We start from the raw sequence: 20,539 nt of genomic DNA, 5'->3' as shown, positions 1-20,539 counted from the left end.
CTGGCCTTGAGGAAGGGCCACATGACTGCAATCACAGCACTCCATTGCTTCTGTGTGATGGAGCCCCTGGGTTTGGTCGTGCTGTAATGAAAGCAGGATTGAGCTCCTTCCGTGGATCCCTCAGCTGGAGCTGCCGCCTCCTGGGCTCACCTCCAGCACCCAAAATCTGGCAGGTGCAGTGGCAGGAGCTTTGCAGGTCCCATTTTCCCTCCAGCAGCTGTGGGAGGGCTGGGAAAGCAGCGGGATCCCCATGGAATGAATCCTGCCCCACTGCAGGGCACAGAGACACCCAGGACCAAGAGCTGCAGAGAGCCCAGCACTAAGGGCTGCCCCCTCCAGCCACCTGGGAATGCCAAACCAGGGGAGAAGAGAGAAAATTCCATCTTTTCCAGGCTGCCAGGGCAAGGGTGAGGTTTTTCCAGCCAGCTCCACACTTGCCAGCCGATGCCTGCAGAGATTGTCTCCAGCAGCAGACACTGACACAGGCAACCTATTTCTCCCTCCAGCCTCCTGAGCTCTGCAATGCAGCTTTCTTAAATATTGAATAAGTCTGCTGCTCTCACCACCTGCCAGTGCCAATGATGAGGTAATTTTTCCATTGACAAAGCCTGATGTGATTAATCCGGGTGGAAAAATGGAGATTTTGGAGATCATCCACTCACCTGGAACACGGAGCAGCAGCCAGACCCCAACCAACCAACCCAAGCTGCTGCTCCAGTGCCAAGTGGGAGATTATTGGGTGTCATCACCAAGCAGGAGGTTTGGAAGGGGAATGGATCCAAACTGATCCTCTGTTGGGATGGTGGGGTTTGCAGTGTTGGCACTGGAGCAGGTTTATGCTCCACAGCTGGAGCCAGGGATGGAAAACAGGGGGCGAGAAGGGAATTGCCTGATGGGGCTCATTTTGGGGTGACAAGGACCCACTGAGACCCCCCCCCAGATGAGCAGTGTGAGGAGCAAATGCCAAAGCTGGGATGAGCCAGGATGGAATTGTCTCCTCACCGCTCAGGACAGACATCCCAAAACACCAAGTTTGGCTGGAAATCCCTCCCAGCTCCTGGGGACATTTCCAGCCATCTCCCAGTTCCATCAGGAGCAGATCCTGCCCTGCTCCATGCCTGGCACCCAGGAAGGGCTGCAAAACACAGGGAATTCCAAATCCTGCCCAGACACCTGGCACAGACACCACACCCCACATCCAGCTGTGCCCTGAGCATCTCCCAACATCCGGGCTCATCCTTTCCCAGGAAAAGGAATTTTCCCACTGCACATCCCACACCATTCCCTATGGAACGCACTCATAGGGACAGGCAGCAGATCCTCACCATCCTCTGGCTCCAGGCAGGATTTGGTACTGCTGGATTTACCTGCAGAGAGGGGGGAAAAAGGAAAAACATCCCCCAAAATATCTGCAGGAGCAGCTGTGTGACACTGCAAGGAGGGGCAGGAGGTCCCACACTCCCAAACTCCCTCAAATCCCCACATTCCCTCGTTCCCCTCATCCCACGTGCAAATTCTTTCAGAAAGTTCAGGCAAAACTGGGCAAGCTGCCCACTGGATGGTGCTCAGGGAGCAGCCCACGGGCCAGGCTTTGCTGGAGAGGCAGAGCTCAGCTGGGAGCTGCTGGGGCTGGAGCTGCTCCAGACACCTGGACAAGGGACAGGACAATCCCAGAGGGGGCAGCAGGTGACACAGCCATGGCTGTGTGTTCCCACACCCTCCAACAGCCACGGGGTGGGATCAGAGCCCTGAGTGCCCCAGGGCAGCTGAGGGGTCCTGGGAATGCAGCTTTTGGGAAACACCCAGACATCCTCCAGCCCCACACCAAACCCCACCAGGGAACAGCAGCCCCACAAATTCTCAGGTCAGTGTAGCACTAATTAGTTAATTAAAGCTCAGTGTGACAGCCACAGTCCACAGGTGACAGTGGCAGAGCAGAGACAGGAAAAACAGAGCCATGCCTCCACTGCCCTTCCATTAAATCCACACCACAGCCACTGGGAGTCTTTGGCAACACCAGTTCCTCCTGGCTTGGTTTTAAAATCTCACAAGGTGCTGAGAACTGCCTTAATTGCACTCCCCCTGAATTCCCAGCTCCCTGCCATCCTCCAGACAAAGCTGCATCCCAAGGAAGCTGAGCAGCAGCTCAGTCAATTTTATTTAAGCAGCACGCTGACATTTCCTCCAGCAGCTCCCTCCCAAACCAAACACTGTTAGGATGCTGTCACAAGGATTTACTCCCTTTGATTAATTACAGGAAAGACAATGGCAAAAAAAAAAAAATTAAATAAATAACTCACTCTAAATATCCAACTCAGCCAGGGATGCCAGAGGGGCAGATCCAGGTGAGGTCTGAGCCCACCCTGTGCTGCCATTGCTGCTCAGGGGCTGCTTAGCAACAGAAATATCCTGCACAGCTTGGAGCCAGCATCACACCCTGGATGGCAGGGCCAGGGAGAATGGACAGAGCCACCCCAATCCCAGCCGGGATCAGCTCTCACACAGGGGCAGTGACAGTGGGAGTTCAGCCACGGGAAAAGCTGGGAAGCACCAGCCAGGTGAGCTCGGAGGTGGCAGGTCCTGCTGGCTGCCAGGGGAGGGTGGCAGACCCCACAAGGTGCCCCAGGGATGGTGGAGGGCTGTGGTGTCACCTCACAGGAGCAATAGCAGGGGTGGCATCTCCAGAGGAGCCACACAGTGCCAGGCCAGTGCCAGCGTGCCCGTCCCCAAGGGCCAGGGGCAGAGAGGAGCCTGTGGCCACCAGCCCGGGCACTGTGGGCTCCCAGTTTCCCCTCCCCAAAAACCCCTCAATACCTGTTTTCACGGAGCCAGATGTGTCCCCATCACCCCAAACCGGAGAGCTGCATCCAAAGCTCGCAGGGCTGGAGACGGGAATTGCTGCCCCCACCCCGCCCCAACCTTTATCAACCCGCACGGCCTCAGCCCCAGCCACTCCCCGGCCTGGGGAGGGCGGGGAATCCATCAGCCCGGCCTGGGGGGAAGCAGAGCCCCCTCCCTCCCTCCCTCCCTCCCTCCCTCCCTCCCTTCCTCCCTTCCTTCCTTCCTTCCAGCCCCGAGTGCTGGGCTGGGACCACCGGGAGGGTTCATTACCGCCAGCGCTAATTGGCAGCGACCGCAGTGACAGCGTCAGCGGGCTGCGGGCGGCAGGAGGGCACCGAGCCGGGGCCACCAGAGCTGGCACAGGGGTCACCGCTGTCACCACAGCCCCGGGGGGGGGCAGGGGAACCGGCTCATGGCCATCCGCCTCGGAAAGCGCCTCCAAACTCGGGCACAGAGCGAGCCCGAGCCCCGCATCCCCCCGCAGCTTTCCCCCCCTGCCCTTCCCAAAGCGGGGAGTGTTTCTGTTCCACCCCACGCGGTCCACGCAGAGCCCCGCAGTGTCACAAAGGGATGCTCCACACCGACAATGTGCTTCTCCCACAGCCAGGGCAGCGCAGAGGGAAGTGCGATACGGAGCAGGAGCGGAGCTGGGGATGGGATTTGCACCCAGATGGGAGCTCCGGGATTCCCAAATTGCCAGCGCATCTCCCGGCCGTGGCACAGCGCTGCCCGAGGCTGCGGCGCGCACCCAGCTCCGCTCCTGCGGGATGCGACAGCGATCCCCGCTGTGGGGCTCAGCCCCCCGGCCGATCCCCCTCCCCTGAAGCACATCTGAGTCAGCCTCCAGCAGCAGCTCGCTCAATCCCTCCCGGATGAATGATGCATCATCAAATAGAGCCCAGTGTCACAACATTAACAATATTTATTTTCAGGCTAAGCTGCAGCCTGGGCTTTTGATACCAGTAATTAAAGCAAATGGTTCATCTGTTCTCATCTCTGCATCCCGGGAGCCAACTGGCCGCGTTTGGAAGCTTTGTGTTTTCTCCTTTTTTTGTTTGGTTTTTTTGGTTTGTTTTTTTTTTGTTTTTCTTTCCTTGCAACCTCATGGGAAGAGGGGGATCAGGCTGATCCACACACGCTCCCGGGATCCCGGGAGGAGCGAGCCCAGAGCAGAGCCACGGCCGGGGCAGCTGCCTTTGCTCGGAGCCGCTCGAGCAGGGAAATGCTGGAGTGCTCATCATCACACAAAGACAAATTGCTGCTCCAGCTACAGCCAGCATTATTAGAAAGACACCAGCAGGAGAGATAACCAGGTGCATTTTCTGGAAGAACCCATCCCTGGGAGTGACAGCTTCCAGCAGCCCCAGCCTCATTCTCGAGGGGGTTTTGCCTCCTGGAGGTTCCGGGCTACTCCAGGAAGGTTTTTGATGCCTTTTTTCGCATCGCTTTGGTCCATCCTGGCAAAGGAGCAGCGCCTGCCAGAGCGCACCTGAGCCGGGCAGTGATGCCCAACAGGGAGCAGAGCACCCCAAAATGTCCCGGCAGGATTTTGGAAAGGGGCTCAGCCTTGGTGCCACCGCAGCTCCCACCGGGCACGGGGACGGGGAAAGAGCCAGTTTTGGGGGGCTTCAACCCCCGCAAATACCCGACGCGCTCCAAAGTTGTCAAGACGAGCAGCAGCGCCCGGAGCTTCCCCCCAACTGCAGCCACGGGCGCTGCCAGCCCCGCGACCCGTCCGGCCACCCACGGGGGTGTCACCCACCACCCGCACGCCCCGGGGTGCCCCAACTTTCCCCGGGCCGGGAGAGGGGTGCGGGGGCGAGGGGCACCCCCGGCCGAGCATCCCGACCCCAGAGCTGCATCCCCATCCCTGTCCCTGCACAGCCCGCGGCACATCCTGAGATCCCCCCACCCCTGCGGCCCTGGGGACCCCCGATCCCCCCCTTACCTGGGCTGGGGTCCCGGGGTTTGGGGGTTTGGGGGTGCCGGGGCCGCTCCCCGCGCACGGCAGCGCTGGCGCTGCGCGGCTCCGGCGGCAGCACTGCGGACGGACGGGGCGGTGCGGGGAGGGGACACGGGAGGGGACACGGGAGGGGACACGGCCGGGGCCGCCCCTCTCCCCGGCGCAGCCGCTCGGCCCCTCTGGCACTCCCACCCCGCAAGGTGGGACCCCCTGTGCTCTCCCTCTCCTCCAGCCCATCCCATCTCCCTGTCTCTTCCATTCATTCTCCTCCCCAACCCTCTCCCACCCCCATCTTCCATCCCCCATCCCATCCCATCCATCCCATCCCATCCCATCCCGTCCCATCCCATCCCCACCCTGTTCTCATCCCTGTCCCATCCTCATCCCCTTCCCCATTCCTATCCCATCCTATCCACGTGCCTGTCTCCATCAAATTCCCGTCTTCATCCCTGTCCTGCCCCCATCCCCATCCCAGCCCCACCATTATCCCCTCCCCACCCTTATCCCATCCCCACCCTTATCCCATCCCCATTCCCATCCTCATCTTGTCCCCCATTGTTTCCTGTCCCCATCCCATCCCATCCCATCCCATCCCATCCCATCCCATCCCATCCCATCCCATCCCATCCCATCCCAGTCCCCTCTGGGATCCCAGCACAGGGAGGCTCTGCAGTGAATCCAGGAGGACACAAAGATGCTCCAAAGGCTGGAGCCAGGCTGGGAGAGCTGGGAATGTTCACGTGGAGAAGGGAAAGCTCCAGGCAGAGCTCAGAGCCCTTCCAGTGCCTAAAGGGGCTCCAGGAGAGCTGGAGAGGGATTTGGGACAAAGGATGGAGATTTAGGACACAGGGAATGGCTTCCCACTGCCAGAGGGCAGGGAGGGATGGGATATTTGGGAGGAATTCTTCCCTTTGAGGATGGTGAGGCTGCCCCTGGATCCCTGGAATGCCCCAGGCCAGGTTGGACACTGGGGTTTGGAGCAGCCTGGGATGGTGGAAGGAGTCCGAGCCCGAGGCAGGGCTGGAGTGGGGTGGGATTTAAGCTCCCATATCCTCCCCACCTGCAGCAGCTGCCAAAATCCGTGGGAGCTCTGCCCCTTCCAATCCCAAATCCCTGCAGATCCCAGGGCCTGCCCAAATCCTGAGCAGCTCCTGACCCCAGGCACAAACCAGGACCACGCTGCCTCTGGCCGAGACCTTGGAGGAGGAAAGTTCCTCATTCCTCCGGGAATTTCACTCATATTTCACCTGGATTTCCTAGAAAAGGTTTTCCCCCAGCTGCAAGCAAACCCCTGATGGAAACCCTGCTTTTTGGGGAGGATTTAAACAGAAATGCCTGAAATCCTGGAAGGATGGAGTTTTTTCCTGCCTTCAGCCAGGAAAGTGTTGTAGCACTGAAGGCTGAGTGTTGATTGGCACCAGCAGGATCCTTGATGGACATTTTCTTCTCTTCCAGGCCCAACTCTGTGTTTTTATTTAGCAGAAGAATTGCCTCACTTATGCAAAATACTTGGAGAGAGAAGCACAGGGACTTTCAAGCTGATCTGTCTTGACACCTTCCTTGGAGATTCACAAAAAGCAGCAGCAATTTGAAAATCAGATCTAAAAGTGGCTTTGCAGAAAGGAAACAAAGCAACACCTGCACTTGTCTGTTCTAAATCCCTGGCACTTCCACTCTCCTTTTTTTAGCCCCTCTTCAAAAATAAGAGGCAGTTGGGATTTTTTTGTGGAATTGGAAGTACAATTTGGCAGTCTGGCAGATCCTCCAGCAGATCAAAGCAGGGAGGGTTGTATATTTAGTTATGCATTCATTTGTACATTCATTTATACATTTATTTGTATATTCATTTATATATTTATTTTATATTCATTCATGTATTCATTTATGTATTCATTTATATGTTCATTTCTACATTTATTTTTATATTCATTTGAATATTCATTTTTATATTCATTTCTATTTTTATAATAATTTGTATATTCATTTTATATTCATTTATATATTCATTTATTTATTAATTCACACATTTATTTATATATTCATTTATAGATTCATTTATATATTCATTTTTATATTTGTTTTTATATTCATTTATATATTCATTTTTATATTCATTTAAATATTCATTTATAGATTCATTTCTATATTTATTTCCTCCTTGCTGTATCTTCACCCTCACTGCCCCTCTGATTCTCCAGGAATTGTTGTGTTTCCCTTGGGATCTGACTGATCATGGAGTTTCCCACTCCATTTGACCCCAGACCATCCTGCCCAGATTTGGATGAAGCACCAGGCACAGCAGATCCTGCTTGGATTGCTCAAATTCCAGTGCAGAGGCAAAAATCCTGGAAATTTTTAGGGCTGTGCAGCCTTTCCCTGCTCCAGGCTGGATCAGCCCCCACCCCATGGTCTGGGTTTATCCCTGCAGATTTCTGTGGGAATAACTGAGGGATAACACCGAGTTCATGGGTGCAGACAGCTCCAAGCATCAATTCCCTGTCAGATCCTGACCTTCCCATCCTTGGATGCAGCTGGGGATGGAGCTCTGGATGCATCCAAGGATGGAGATGGAGACAAGGATGGAGCAGGGAAAAGCTCCCCCCTCATTTACAGCATAATTAGTGGTGTCTAATTAAAGCACCAGACTGGAGATAGGGAGGGATGAGCCAGCACCAGGCTGGGATTATCCCTCTGCTACCAACAGAGTCTGGTGGAAAATGGAATGTGGATTTTATACAATTTTTCTTCTGTTTTTAATTAAGATTAAAGGAGTTCCAGTGGCAGTGGATGAAGTCTGGGAGCTCAGGCACAGGAAAACTCTGGATAACAGCTGTGATCCAGGGAAAATAAATCAGGAGCACGTCAGGCCCTCCCTGAGCAGCTCCAACGAGTGAAATTAAAAGGATTGATGGCAGCTCAGGCACCAGGGGAGTGTTTGTCACTCCTGTAAATCACTGAGCTGCTTCCCCCCAGGCTGGTCCCCATGGATCTGCCTCCAGGATCTCCCTGGAATGAGACAGGGACCCATATTCCATAACTCATCCTCAGCATGTGCTGCTCATCACACCCACCAAGGGCCTTGGAGGGATTTAATTCTTGGAGACACAAAGGGATGGGAAAGGATCCAGCACCCCAAATCCATCCCCAGCCTCCCAGAGCAGGGAAAAGACAGGAGGAGAAAAGAGCAGGAGAATGGAGAAGGAGCTCTAAGCTGAATCCAGCCAGGTTGTCCCACAACTTTGGGGATCACAGAGTTTGCATCTCCTTTTCCTAGGAGAGAAAACCCCAAGCCAAGATTTGGGCTGGAGCAGGAGAAAATCATCCCTGGGATTCTCCCTCAGGAGCTGGGAGGGAACAGCAACACCCCAAACCCCTCCAGCTCACCCTCAAAAAACACCAAACAAGGCACAAGCCAGAGGAGACATCCTTGATCCACCCCGCCAGTGAAAGTGCTGGGATAAAATAAATCCATGAATGAAGAAAAAAGGAAATTTTTCCCCTTGTCCTTTCCCTGCAGTGCCATAGGGATGCCAGCTGCTCCAAGGGCTGGGGAAGGGATTTTCTCCTCTGGAGAAGCCGAGGAGGAGCAGCACCTTGGGAGGGTTCCAGGATGTTTTTAACCACCCCCCATCCTGTCAATCCCCTCTCCCAACCTGCCAGGAATGCCAGGGAGCTTCCGCAGCGAGGCGGCTCCAGCATCCCACCCTGCTCCTCATCCTGCTGAAACATCCCCGTTCCCAGGCACTTCCTGCCTCACCCCAGAGCTGAGAAATCCCACAGGGACCCAATCCCCGTTCCCAGGCACTTCCTGCCTCACCCCAGAGCTGAGAAATCCCACAGGGACCCCAAATCCCGCAGCAGCTCCCCCGTGTCCCCTCCCGCGGTGGCACAGGCAGGATTTGGTGTGGCAGCGCCGCAGAGCCCCGAGCTCAGCAGCCCCAGCTCGCTCAGCCTGCAGCTCATTACACCCTTTTAATGAGATCTCTGCTGGTTTTACATCCATTTCCCATTCCTGATAACGCCCTGTCCTATAAAACTGCTCTGTTATCCTTGCCGAGGTGAGGGGAAGAATACATTTCCTAACACGCTGCCTGCATTAATTTTGCAGTAAGTGCCATCAAAGATTTAATCTCCAGCTCCTCTTTTGTTAATGGGATTAGGAGAACTTATTTACTGATTTAATTAATTGGCTGTCTTGCACTCAGCTGAAGGCAGCAGCCCAGAACCTTCCTGGGTTTGGGGCTGGGGAGAGCTGGGGCGTTGTTTCATTTTGGAGGCTGCAAGGAGCACGTACCTGTGAGCTTTAAATAATTGAAATTCCTCCTGACAGCGCATTAAAAAGAGGGGAGGAAGGAGCTTTCTCTTCAGCTTTATCTCCCCTCCCACCCCTCAACGGGGAGCATCAGCTTTGCCAAATCATTGCTGAAATATTCCAGAGATATATTCCATCACCCTCCAGAATGAGGGACCCCCCAGCTCCTGCTGCATCCTTGCCGAACTCAGGGATTTATCCATTTAAACTCCTCTTCTCCCTCAAAAACCCGCAGGGATGCTGCTGGGAGGGTCCTGAGCTGCAAACCTGAGGCTGGGGAAGCAGCACCTTATAAAATAAAACTTCTCCATGGTTTGATTTGGGGAAGCAGCACCCCGGACACCTCTATATGGTTTAATTTGGGGGAGCAGCATCCCAAAACCACTATATAGTTCTATTTGGGGAAGCAGAACCCCCAAAAGCTCTCCATGGTTTAATTTGGGGGAGCAGCACCCCCGACACCTTTCCATGGTTTAATTTGGGGGAACAGCACTCCTGACACATTTCCATGTTTAATTTGGGGGAGCAGTACCCCGGACATCTCTCCATGGTTTAATTTGGGGGAGCAGCATCCCCAACACCTCTCCATGGTTTAATTTGGGGGAGCAGCACCCCCGACACCTCCATATAGTTTAATTTCGGGGAGCAGCACCCCCGACACCTCTCCACGGTTTAATTTGGGGGAGCAGCACCCCCGACACCTCCATATAGTTTAATTTCGGGGAGCAGCACCCCCGACACCTCTCCACGGTTTAATTTGGGGGAGCAGCACCCCCGACACCTCCATATAGTTTAATTTCGGGGAGCAGCACCCCCGACACCTTTTCATGGTTAAATTTGCGGGAGCAGCACCCCCGACACCTCTATGTGGTTTAATTTCGGGGTGCAGCACCCCCGACACCTCTCCACGGTTAATTTGGGGGAGCAGCACCCCCGACACCTCCATATAGTTTAATTTCGGGGAGCAGCACCCCCGACACCTTTCCACGGTTTAATTTGGAGGAGCAGCACCCCCGACACCTCTATGTGGTTTAATTTCGGGGTGCAGCACCCCCGACACCTCTCCACGGTTTAATTTGGGGGAGCAGCACCCCCGACACCTCTCCGTGGCTTTATTTAGGTCACCCTGTGCTCGGCGGCCCCGCTCGCAGCGGGGGAGGTTGGACTTCACACTCCTGCTCCCGGAGCTGCTTTTCTAGGTCACCAACCCACAGCGGTGGTTTAAAATAGAGCCTCTCTCCTTCCCCATCCCCACGGCCGGGGGCTGCCGCCGTGCCCGGGCTGTCCCAGCCGGAGGGGGCGGTGGGGACAGGGCTGCACCCCGGGATGGGGTGTGTGGGGTGCTGCACCCCCAAAATTCCCCAGCTGAGAGATCAGCAGGAGCCGCTCCCGGCGGTGCTGCTGTCCCCAAGCCGCGGTGGCGTTGGTGGCACCTCCTTGTCGCAGCCGGTGGCCGAGGACAATCCCGCCGTGGCAGGCTGGATCTAAAGAGATCCCAGCTCGGCTTCCCGGCAGGGAACGTCTCCAGCAGCGATTTGGGCATCAATTCCCAGCTGGAGCCATGTCCGGGCTGCGCTCCCGGCCGGGAGCGCTGTCCCTGAAGCATCGCCCCGCTCTGATCTCGCTCCCAAATGGAAATTTTACACTGGGAAAGAAGAGCCCAGCACTCGGCAGGTGTCTGCTGCCTCCCCAGCCCCGCTCCAAGAATATCCTCCTGTCCTGCCAGCACACGGAAGAGGATTTCAGCTGGCGGCTCCCCCGCCCCTGCCCAGCCGGAGCATCGCCCGTGGATCGCGGGGAGAGGCACAAAGGCTGCCAGGCACTGGGGATGGCAGTGCCAGCTCACCATGGCACTGCTCACCAAGCTCCAGGAGGAGCGATGGAATTCACCATCTCCTGCTTTTTCCAAGCGACCATCCCGTTGTTATCCCGTGCAGACACTCCCTGGCAGCACACGGTGGGATTTGGGGTCCATTTGTTATTTCTCTTCTCTCTTCTCTCTTCTCTTCTTTCTCTGATTTTTAGAGGGTCTCTTTTCCCACATTCTGCCCCAGACAGCTGTGGCTGCCCCATCCCTGGAATTTTCCAAAGCCAGGCTGGAGCACCCTGGGACAGAGGGAGGACCATGAGCTCCATGGTCCTTCCAACCCAAACTGTTCTGGGATTCCACAAAAATGCCACTTCCCCATAGATGGGGAAAAAATCCCTGTTGGATGAGGAGCTTCCAGCTGCTCAGGAATGAGCAAGGAGAAGCTTTCCCAGCCACACAAGTTTTTTAACAAGCTCTGGGATTGATGCTGTCACCAAATCCTGCTTTGGCACACAGGGATTTGGCTGTTGAGTCTTCCCAGCATGGAATGATGGATCCCAGGGCAAATCCCAGGAGCTCCAGGTGTGCTGGATGTGGGACCCCAGCTCAGCATCCCACAGGACACTCAGAGCCACCAGCAGCCCTCTCATTCCCAGGGCTGTTTTCCAGCTTGTTTTGTTTCCTGCAGGATATTGATCCCTGCTCAGGTCGCTGCTCTGAGGAATTAAAGCAGCAGCAGCTGAAATTCCCACAGGAGAACGGGAAGCTTGCTGGGCCTGCAGCACAAGGCTTTAATTTGGGAGCTGGGAAAGGGCTGGTTGGAGCTCTCAGGGTGTGGGATGGGATAATTCCAGCTTGTTTTGGGAATAAACTCAACAGATCTCCCTCATCCCAGGCAACACATCCTGCTGGGATGCTGCAGCAAGGAGAAGTGGCTCCTCACAGAGCAAACTGCAGCATTTGTAATTCCAGTTGCCCAGCCCCTGGGAAGGGTTAACCCTGGAGTATCTCTCCATGAATATTCTCTCCAACACCTGCATCTCCTCTGAAGGGGAGGGAGAGGAGAGGGTTTGAGAGATGCCAGAATCGTGGCTTTGATCTTCAGTGGAGTCATCTTGATGCTGCTTAAAGGAAAAACAACCTCTGGGCTTTGATATTCCTGAATCCCCAATCACCAGGAGAAAATATTCCTGAGTGCACAAACACTGGGAGAAAACAGCAGTCAACAGTGTGCTCCTGCTGGATTCTGTGAATGGGGGCAAAGAGGATTTTTGTGGGAAAATTTCCAGAGCATCCTCCCAGGAGGGTGTTTGAACCTTCCCTTTTCCAGGAGAAATGTGGAGAAGGTCAGGGAAAGTCACTCAGATCAGATCAATAAATGCAGGTCACCCAGGATTTATTATTCCAGGAAGGAAGGAAGGAAGGAAGGAAGGAAGGAAGGAAGGAAGGAAGGAAGGAAGGAAGGAAGGAAGGAAGGAAGGAAGGAAGGAAGGAAGGAAGGAAGGAAGGGAGGAGCAAGCAATGCTCAGCCAGGACAGGAACCACCAATCCTTCCACCACAGCTGGAATTTTACACCATTTTTAACCCCCCCGCTTTCCTTTCTCTGAGCCTGCAGCATCCCAGAAACCCAAAATCCCTTTCCAGGCCCCTCTCCAGAGCTCCAGGCAGCCTGAAAACAGCTTCTCTTTCTCTTTTTCCCAAATCTCTGCCCCAGGAGGGAAGTCAGGAGTGGTGCCAGCCCCTTCCCAGCCACCCAAGCTGAGCCTGTTCTTTTCTAGGGCTGTAAATCCTGACACAGAGCTTTTTTTTTTCTTTTTTTTTTTTTTTTTTTTTTCCCTTGCTTTTTCCCATTTGGCAGCCATTCAGGTTGTATTTGTGTTTTGGCTGCCAGCAATGCAGCATTTACAAACCTGCCCTGGATTTATCCGCTGCAGAGTCGGGCACTGAATTAAGTGACACAAAAGTTTGGGATGGGTTGGAAAATGCAATTTCTGACAGCCAGGATGAGCTGCTGGGCCTCTCCCACCCACATTGTTCATTCATTCAGCTCATTCCCCAAATTGGGTTAAACACCTTTTCATTTTCTTGCCACCCTCCCAGCTGAGTTTTCACCTGTGGCATTTCCAGCAGTAGGTCAGCCCCACTCCTCTCCTAATTTTGGGCTTTTCCTGGGAAACTTGTGGTCCCACAGACTTTCCTTCCCATGGAGGGTGGATCTGAGTGGGTCCCCCAGTGACCCAGCAGGTTCCATGCTGGGGAAGGTTTGAAGGTGCTGGCATGTGTGGCCCCATTCCTGGTGGTCCCCATGCCTGGAATCCCCCTGGAGAATTCCTCTGTGACATCTCCCAGGAGCTGAGGGAGCTCATCCCGTCCTCCCAGCGAGTGCAGCAGCCAAGGTGTGATGACAGCCAGGGCAGGTGCTGCTGGGAGGTGCCAAAGCTCTTCCCAAGGGATTCCCCCATGACAGGGACACTGTTCCACTGCTCAGACTGGCAGGAATCCAGATGGCTCTGGAGACATCCCACCTTTCCCCAGACAGCAGGGCTGGGATGAGCATCACACTCCAGGAATGACTCCTGCATCCATAAAACACATCCCAGAGGAAGGACAGAGGAGCACAGCTGGACCAGGGACATCCCTGCACCATCCTGGATCCTGGAGCACATCCCTCCCTGCTGAGCCGAGCCTGAGGGTTAAACTCAGTCACTCAGAGTTTCTCTCTTCCAATATTTCAGTCCTGTGCTATCAAAACTGGCTGATAAAGGGGTTTCTTTCCCAGAATTATCCAAACACTGCCTGGTGATCCCAAACCAGAGGATTTTCCAGAGCCAGGGCTGGATCCATCAGTGCCATGTGGAGTTTGTGGCCAGCACCCCCCCCTGCTTTGACATTTTGGGGTTTAATTCCTCCAGGAGAGAAACTAGCAGCACAACAGACAGAAAAACAGGCTCAGAGCAAAGAGTACAGCTGAAGTTTTGGGAGGGAACTGTTCCTGAGCTCCCAAACTCCCAGGACAAGGAGAACATCAATAATCCCAGAGGAGCTGGCACCAGGCAGGAGCCTCACAAGGGAAAATTGGCACCTCTTGTTCCCTAATCAGAGCTGATGGGGACTTTGAGCTGGATTTTGGTGCATTCACCTGCAGGACAGAGACCCAGCCAGATCCTCTCTGAGTCACAGAAAATGAGGCAGTGAGGGAATTTTGGGAGCAGGGTGATGCTCAGTGACATCCTTGGCTTCCCAAGGGACCAGAGACCTCCAGCTAATCCAGTTTTTAACTCCTCTCTGAACCTCCTCTCCCCTCTAAGGTTTAGCTGCTCCAGCTTCCCCTGCTCATCCAGGAGATTCTGGTGGGGAAATGAAGGATTTGGGTTTAATTCTGCCCCCACCCAACGCCAACATTCCCTTCCCCTGGAATGACTCCTCATTTCCCTCATAATTGATATTCTGGCTCGTTAGGTTTTAATGCTTGCAGAGCTTATTTAAAATTCACTGAAGGATTTAAGAGCCGGGGGGAAGCAGAGGGTTTGTGGAATTCTGCACAGCCCCGGAGGCAAAGGAGGAGCGGCTCCATCTGCAGCGCAGCCAGCAGGGATGGGGGAAACCCAGCAGAGACCCCTCCCCTCCTCGGGCAGCGCCGCTGCTCCTCTCCCGCCGGGAACAGGGAGAAATTCCCCCGGCAGAACCGGGAAAATTCCTGCCTCGCTTCCCCGGGGTCTCTAGAGGGAGAGGGGAGCTCCAGGACACTGAGCTGGGGAAAGGATGGACATGGGGGGACAAGGGCTGAGCTCGGTGTGGAGGGGGGAGAGATGGGATGGGATGGGATGGGATGGGATGGGATGGGATGGGATGGGATGGGATGGGATGGGATGGGATGGGATGGGATGGGATGGGATGGGATGGGATGGGATGGGATGGGATGGGACTGAAATGGGCATTGGGATGGGATTGGAATGGAGACTGGGAAGAGATTGGCATGGGAGGGGATGGAATGAGATTGGAATGGGCATTGGGATGGTGTTGGGATGGGCATTGGAATGGGGATTAGAATGGGGATTGGGAAGGGATTGGAATGGGGATTGGGAAGGGGCTGGGATGGAATTGAGATGGACATTGGAATGGGATTGACATGGGGTTGGGATGGGGTTGGGATGGGGTTGGGATGGGCATTAGGGTGGGATTGGGATGGGCATTCCCATCCAGACCTCAGCAGCAGCTGGGCAAGGATCTGTGCATGGAGCTGAGCTCAAAGGCTGATCCCAGGAATCCCCAGCTGGGAATTTTCCTCTCTTTTTTCCCTAATTCCCACTGAGCCCAAACCCACGTTCCAGGACAAGCTGTGAAATGCTCCAGAATCAAAAAAAGACGAGACAAGAAGCAAGAGGGGAAAGCAAATCGAGTTCTTCTGCTGCCTGACATTCCTTTTTCTTCCTTTCCTCTTTTTCCCCTCCCTTTTTTCTTTTATCTTCCCTTTCTTCTTCTATTTTCCCTTCTCTTTCCCTTTCCACCCCCTCCTTTTCCTTCCCTTTGTTCTTTTCCATGGAATCATTAAGGTTGGAAAAGGCCTCTCTAAGATCATAGGATTCACTTTTGCTTCCCTTTCTTCTTATTATTCCCTTTCTTCTTATTATTCTCATTCCTTTTTCTTCTATTTTCTCCTCCTTTTTTTCTCTCTTCCTTTTCTTTTTTCCCCCCTCTTTCTTATTTCCCCCTTCTTTTTTTTTTTTTTTTTCTTTCTTCTTGTTTATTTTTTCCCCTCATTTCTTCTTTCTTCTTCTCTTTCTCTCTCCCAGCCTGTTTTTCCCTTTCTTACTCTACCTCCCAACAATCCAGGAATCTCACCCCACAGAGCCAAGAACTGGATGCTCCAAGAGAGAGGACGGAAAATGAAATTTAAAGGATGTTAAAATCCCCAGAGACAATCACGGATTGTGCATCAGCCCCTAAGGCTGAGGCATTTCTTCCACCTCTTCCTGCTTTTTTTTTTTTTTTTTTTCCACTCCAAAAGAAAAGAAAAATAAGCAGGGAACAAACGGAGCGGATATTTGAGAGCAAATCCCTTTGCTCGGAGCTCTCCCTGCGCCATCTCTCAAAGGAGACGCGTTTTCACTCCCGAAAATGATCCGCTAATGGCATTCCAGAGGCACCAGCGGGATCTAAAGGCGTAAAATCTCTGGCCAGAGGCAGATTTTATGGGATGTGTTTGTCAGCATCACCCCCGCTGTGCCCACACCCCGCCCCGAGCTGGAATTGCTCAGGGAATCAGGGATGAAGCTGCTTCCCCTAAAATTATCTGGACATGAGGTTGGATTCCTGCTCTGTTCTCCATCCCAAAATCTGCACAACCCTCAGCTTCCAGGAAAGTCCAAAAGGATGCCAAGGTCCAGCCCCTGGGAACCAAAACAGCTCCAAAAATCAGATTTAATCCGAGGAAACCAAGAGGGAAATAAGGAACCTGAGAACCTCAGAATGATTTGGGTTGGAAAAATCTTAAAGGTCAATCCCATTCCATGGGCAGGGACAGCTCCCACTATTCCAGTTTTGGGATATCCCACTATCCCAGTTTTGGGATATCACATTATCCCAGTTTTGGGATATCCCACTATCCCAGTTTTGGGATACCCCACTATCCCAGGTTTTGGGATATCCCATTATCCCAGTTTTTGGGATATCCCACTATCCCTGTTTTGGGATATCCCACTATCCCAGTTTTGGGATATCCCACTATCCCTGTTCTGGGATATCCCATTATCCCAGATTTGGGATACCCCATTATCCCAGCTTTTGGGATATCCCACTATCCCAGTTTTGGGATATCCCACTATCCCAGTTTTGGGATATCCCATTATCCCAGTTTTGGGATATCCCATTATCCCAGTTTTGGGATATCCCACTATCCCAGTTTTGGGATATCACATTATCCCAGTTTTGGGATATCCCACTATCCCAGTTTTTGGGATATCCCATTATCCTAGTTTTGGGATACCCCACTATCCCAGTTTTGGGATATCCCACTATCCCTGTTTTGGGATATCCCATTATCCTAGTTTTGGGATATCCCATTATCCTAGTTTTGGGATATCCCATTATCCCAGATTTGGGATACCCCATTATCCCAGCTTTTGGGATATCCCACTATCCCAGTTTTGGGATATCCCATTATCCTAGTTTTGGGATATCCCACTATCCCAGTTTTGGGATATCCCACTATCCCTGTTTTGGGATATCCCATTATCCCAGTTTTGGGATATCCCACTATCCCAAAGCTCCAAGCCCTGAGTTTTATTTTAAATTAAGCTCAGGACCCTTCAGCTCCCTCCTCCCTCCCAAGGGGAAGAGAAGCAGACAGGGACCCACAGACACAAAAACAGGAGGTGCCAGCTTGGAGAAAGGATTGGATGGAAAACAGGGAGAGCTGGGCATTGCTGAGGGACAATTAATTATTGTAAAAGCTGCAGAGGCAAATTCATAAAAGCTCCACTGAGGAGGCAGCTGTAATCAGGCTTATAAAGATTAATTTTGAAAAATAGGATATTTTTCCAAAGAGTTACTAATTCAAAGGAATGAGAGCAAGAGGTGCTTGGAGGAAATCCATGGTTCCTGTCCAGCTCTGGAGCCAACAGGTGCTGGAAATGCTGCTGAAAATGCAGAGAAATTTGGGTTATTTAATGCAGGAGATAAAACTGAGATGATGCCTTTGTGCCAAAGCCTGATGAGATATTTTGTGTTGCAAAACAAACCAAAATAAACCAAGAAATGGAGATTATTAATGCCAAACCTCTCAAAAATCAGCGAGATCTGGAGCAATTGAATTGAATTGGTTTGAAAGCTCTGGCCAAGGAGTTATTTCTAGATATTATTTTAATTTTTTTCCTGCTTTTAAAGGTCTTTCTAAAGGCCCACTTTGAATTCCAGTGGGGTTATTTATTTCCTTGTGGATTCAGCTTGTTGTCTGACACTGAAACAGGACTCACATAATGAAGGACTGGGATTTAATTAGTGCCAATCAGGACACATTTTGGAATTGCAGATTGCATTATCCCAGCTTTCCCTGAGATTCCCAGAGGAGTTTGAGGTGTTTGGTTTAAACCATGAGTGATACGTGGATGGAGAAGCTGGAACAGCCCAAAAACCACCAGCAAAAACTCTTAAAGCTCCAAGCAGCTGCTCCCCGAATTCCAGGGAAGGGAGCAATGGATGCTGATGGGAATTACAGCTCCTGGAATAACAAGAACTGCCAAGGAAAGCAGATTTTGGGTAGCACCAAAGCTCAGGTGAAAAATTCCTTAATATAGGAAATGGGGAAACATCTGGGGAATCAGAGCTGGAGGTTCCTTCTCCTTGCACCCTGTCTGGATGGACACATCCAGTTTGGGATTCTGATGATCCCTGCAGCTCCAGTCCTGGCTCCATCCTGGATCTGGCTGCTGGCAGTGATTTTCCAGGCTGGGTTTGTGCTCTGGCTTTTATCCCTCTCCTGGGAAATCAGCAGCGAGCTCTGCAACAGGCAGCCAAAAAAGAGAAATGAAAAATTAAAAAAAAAAATCACTTATTGGGACAATGTGAGAAGGGAATTGGGATGGAATTGGGAGTGGCACAGGGGTAAATGCCTCTGGCAGAGCCAACACTCCCATCACAGCTCCCTGCAGAGTTCTGCACTCCCACAGGATCCTCTGGCTCTTCTCCAGGCTGGGGCCATCCCTGTCCTTCCCCCTCCTCCAGGGAAAAGCAGGAGAGAGGAGCAAAAGGATGGATCCCCTCAGTCTGGTGCTCAGGGAGGCTCTGGAGCCAGGGCATGACAAGGTTGGATGAACCCTCCAGAGGTGACTCAGCTCTTGGGAGGACACCCAAGGATGCTCATCCAGCTGCAGTGACCCGTGGATCCCTGCTCTTCCCAAAACCACGGGTCACTGGCAGTGGTTCTGCTGCTCCCAAGGCAAAGCAGCACAGGCTGAGCTTTCCTGAGCTTCCCAAGGGTTTGCTGGATTGCTGTGGAGGGGACACCCAGCAGCACACAAGGAGAGGGATCCCAGCAGGGATGAGCTCTGATCCCCTCAGAGGAGGTTAATTCCTGTGATCAGAACTGTCCAGAGGGAGAACTTTACACCAGATATCAGCAATTATCCCATAAATCCAAACAGGAGAATAGGATCCCACCCTGGCACTAATTACCCGTCTGTGGGAGGGGTGGAGGGAGCCTGGGACCCACTGGAGCAGCAGATGGGAATATTTCTGGAAATCCCAACATGCCAAAACAGAAGCCTCAGGAGAGACTGGGGGGGCTCCCAGAGCTCCCAGTGTGTTCAGGGAATTCCACCAAGCTGGTTAAAACTCTGGGAATCCAAACCCTCTCCTGGCAGCACCGTGGCACATTCCCTTGGATGTGCTGGGATTGAATCCAGGGGAGGAGCTGATCCCATCCCCACCAGGGGCTGCACATCCCCCAGGACCATTCCCAGGAGGAAACCAGGGAGTGTGAGGCACACAGAGAGCACCGTGCCTGCTCTGTGCCGTGTTTTGGGAATGTGAAAGTGCAGGGACACCCAGCACAGCTGGATCAAACAACCACCCCACCCCTTCTCCTTCGTGTCCCATCCCCATCCATCCCATCCACGGATTCCAGAGCAACCTCCCCTCCTGCCAACAGGTCTGAGCTGCTTCCTCCCAGCTTTGAGCTGCTCCAGGAGGGATTTTTCCCTCTGCAGAGAGCTGACAACCACGTTACTCCTGGGGTAACCTGTTGGTCCCTGCTCCCAGCACGAGGCAGAGCGACGGACAGGACGTCAGGAGGAATTAAATCAGTGTCAGGAGAAAATTCCAGGGGGGAAGGCACTTCCCTGATTCACATTGCCAACCAATTATCCCCGTGACAGCCTGGACAGCAGCATTTTGTTGTGGCTGGGAGCTGGGGGAGGGAATTGTGCTCATCCAGAGCCCCATTCCCAATCCCACTGCCACAATCAGCTGCGTTTGCCAGCCCCCAGTGAAGGCTGGAGTGTGCCAGAGCTGATGGATTCCCAAGGGAAAGCAGCTCTGCCAGGGAAAGGCTGGAGATTTCTGTGTTCTGCCACCAGCAGGAGCTGGGCTCAGCCATCCATCCCAGATCCTTCCACTGGGAACAGAACAGCTGAGGCGCTCTGGGCAGCGAGATGGGAAGCCAAGGTCAGGATTCCATCAGGAGCACAAAGGGGTTTGGTGTCCCCACAAGGTGTGGAACACAGCCCTGGGTGACAGCTGTCCCCAGAGTGACACTGTGGTGCCACTGAGGCAGCACTAACGGGGTCCAGCCAGGCTCAGTGGGTTTTGTTCAGGCACAGAATTCATCCCTGGTGTCTCATCAGCTCCATGGGAAGCTGGGAGAGAGTCCCTGGGGTGGGGTCAGCACAGGGCACCCTCAAAATACCCCCAGGCAGAGATCTGGGGTGGAAAATGCAGCAAAGCAGCAGGGAGGGAGTCAGGGCATCCAACCTCCCAGCCCAAGAGTCAGCAGGATTTTTCATCCCTGGCTCAGCCACAATGAAAAGCAAAGGAAATTCTCCAGAGGGAAAAAGCTCCTGGAGAAGGGAAGGTTGTGGGGAGACCTTCTGAAACAAGGGAGCTGGAGAGGGAATT

At 53.3% G+C, this 20,539-nt stretch overlaps 1 protein-coding gene across 1 annotated transcript in view; it reads right to left on the bottom strand.

Moving 5' to 3' along the window:
• The window catches only part of RPH3A (rabphilin 3A), a 29,915-nt gene extending 25,071 nt beyond the window's left edge, over positions 1-4,844 (bottom strand). The window contains exon 1 of the mRNA XM_056504583.1: positions 4,790-4,844. The gene's annotated coding sequence lies outside the window, so the exon portion shown is untranslated. The remainder of the gene's footprint in view (positions 1-4,789) is intronic.
• Positions 4,845-20,539: the final 15,695 nt, after the last annotated feature.

Source organism: Oenanthe melanoleuca, chromosome 15 (assembly GCF_029582105.1).
Source record: "Oenanthe melanoleuca isolate GR-GAL-2019-014 chromosome 15, OMel1.0, whole genome shotgun sequence".
Lineage (NCBI taxonomy): Eukaryota > Metazoa > Chordata > Aves > Passeriformes > Muscicapidae > Oenanthe > Oenanthe melanoleuca.
This window is presented reverse-complemented; position numbering and strand designations above follow the sequence as displayed.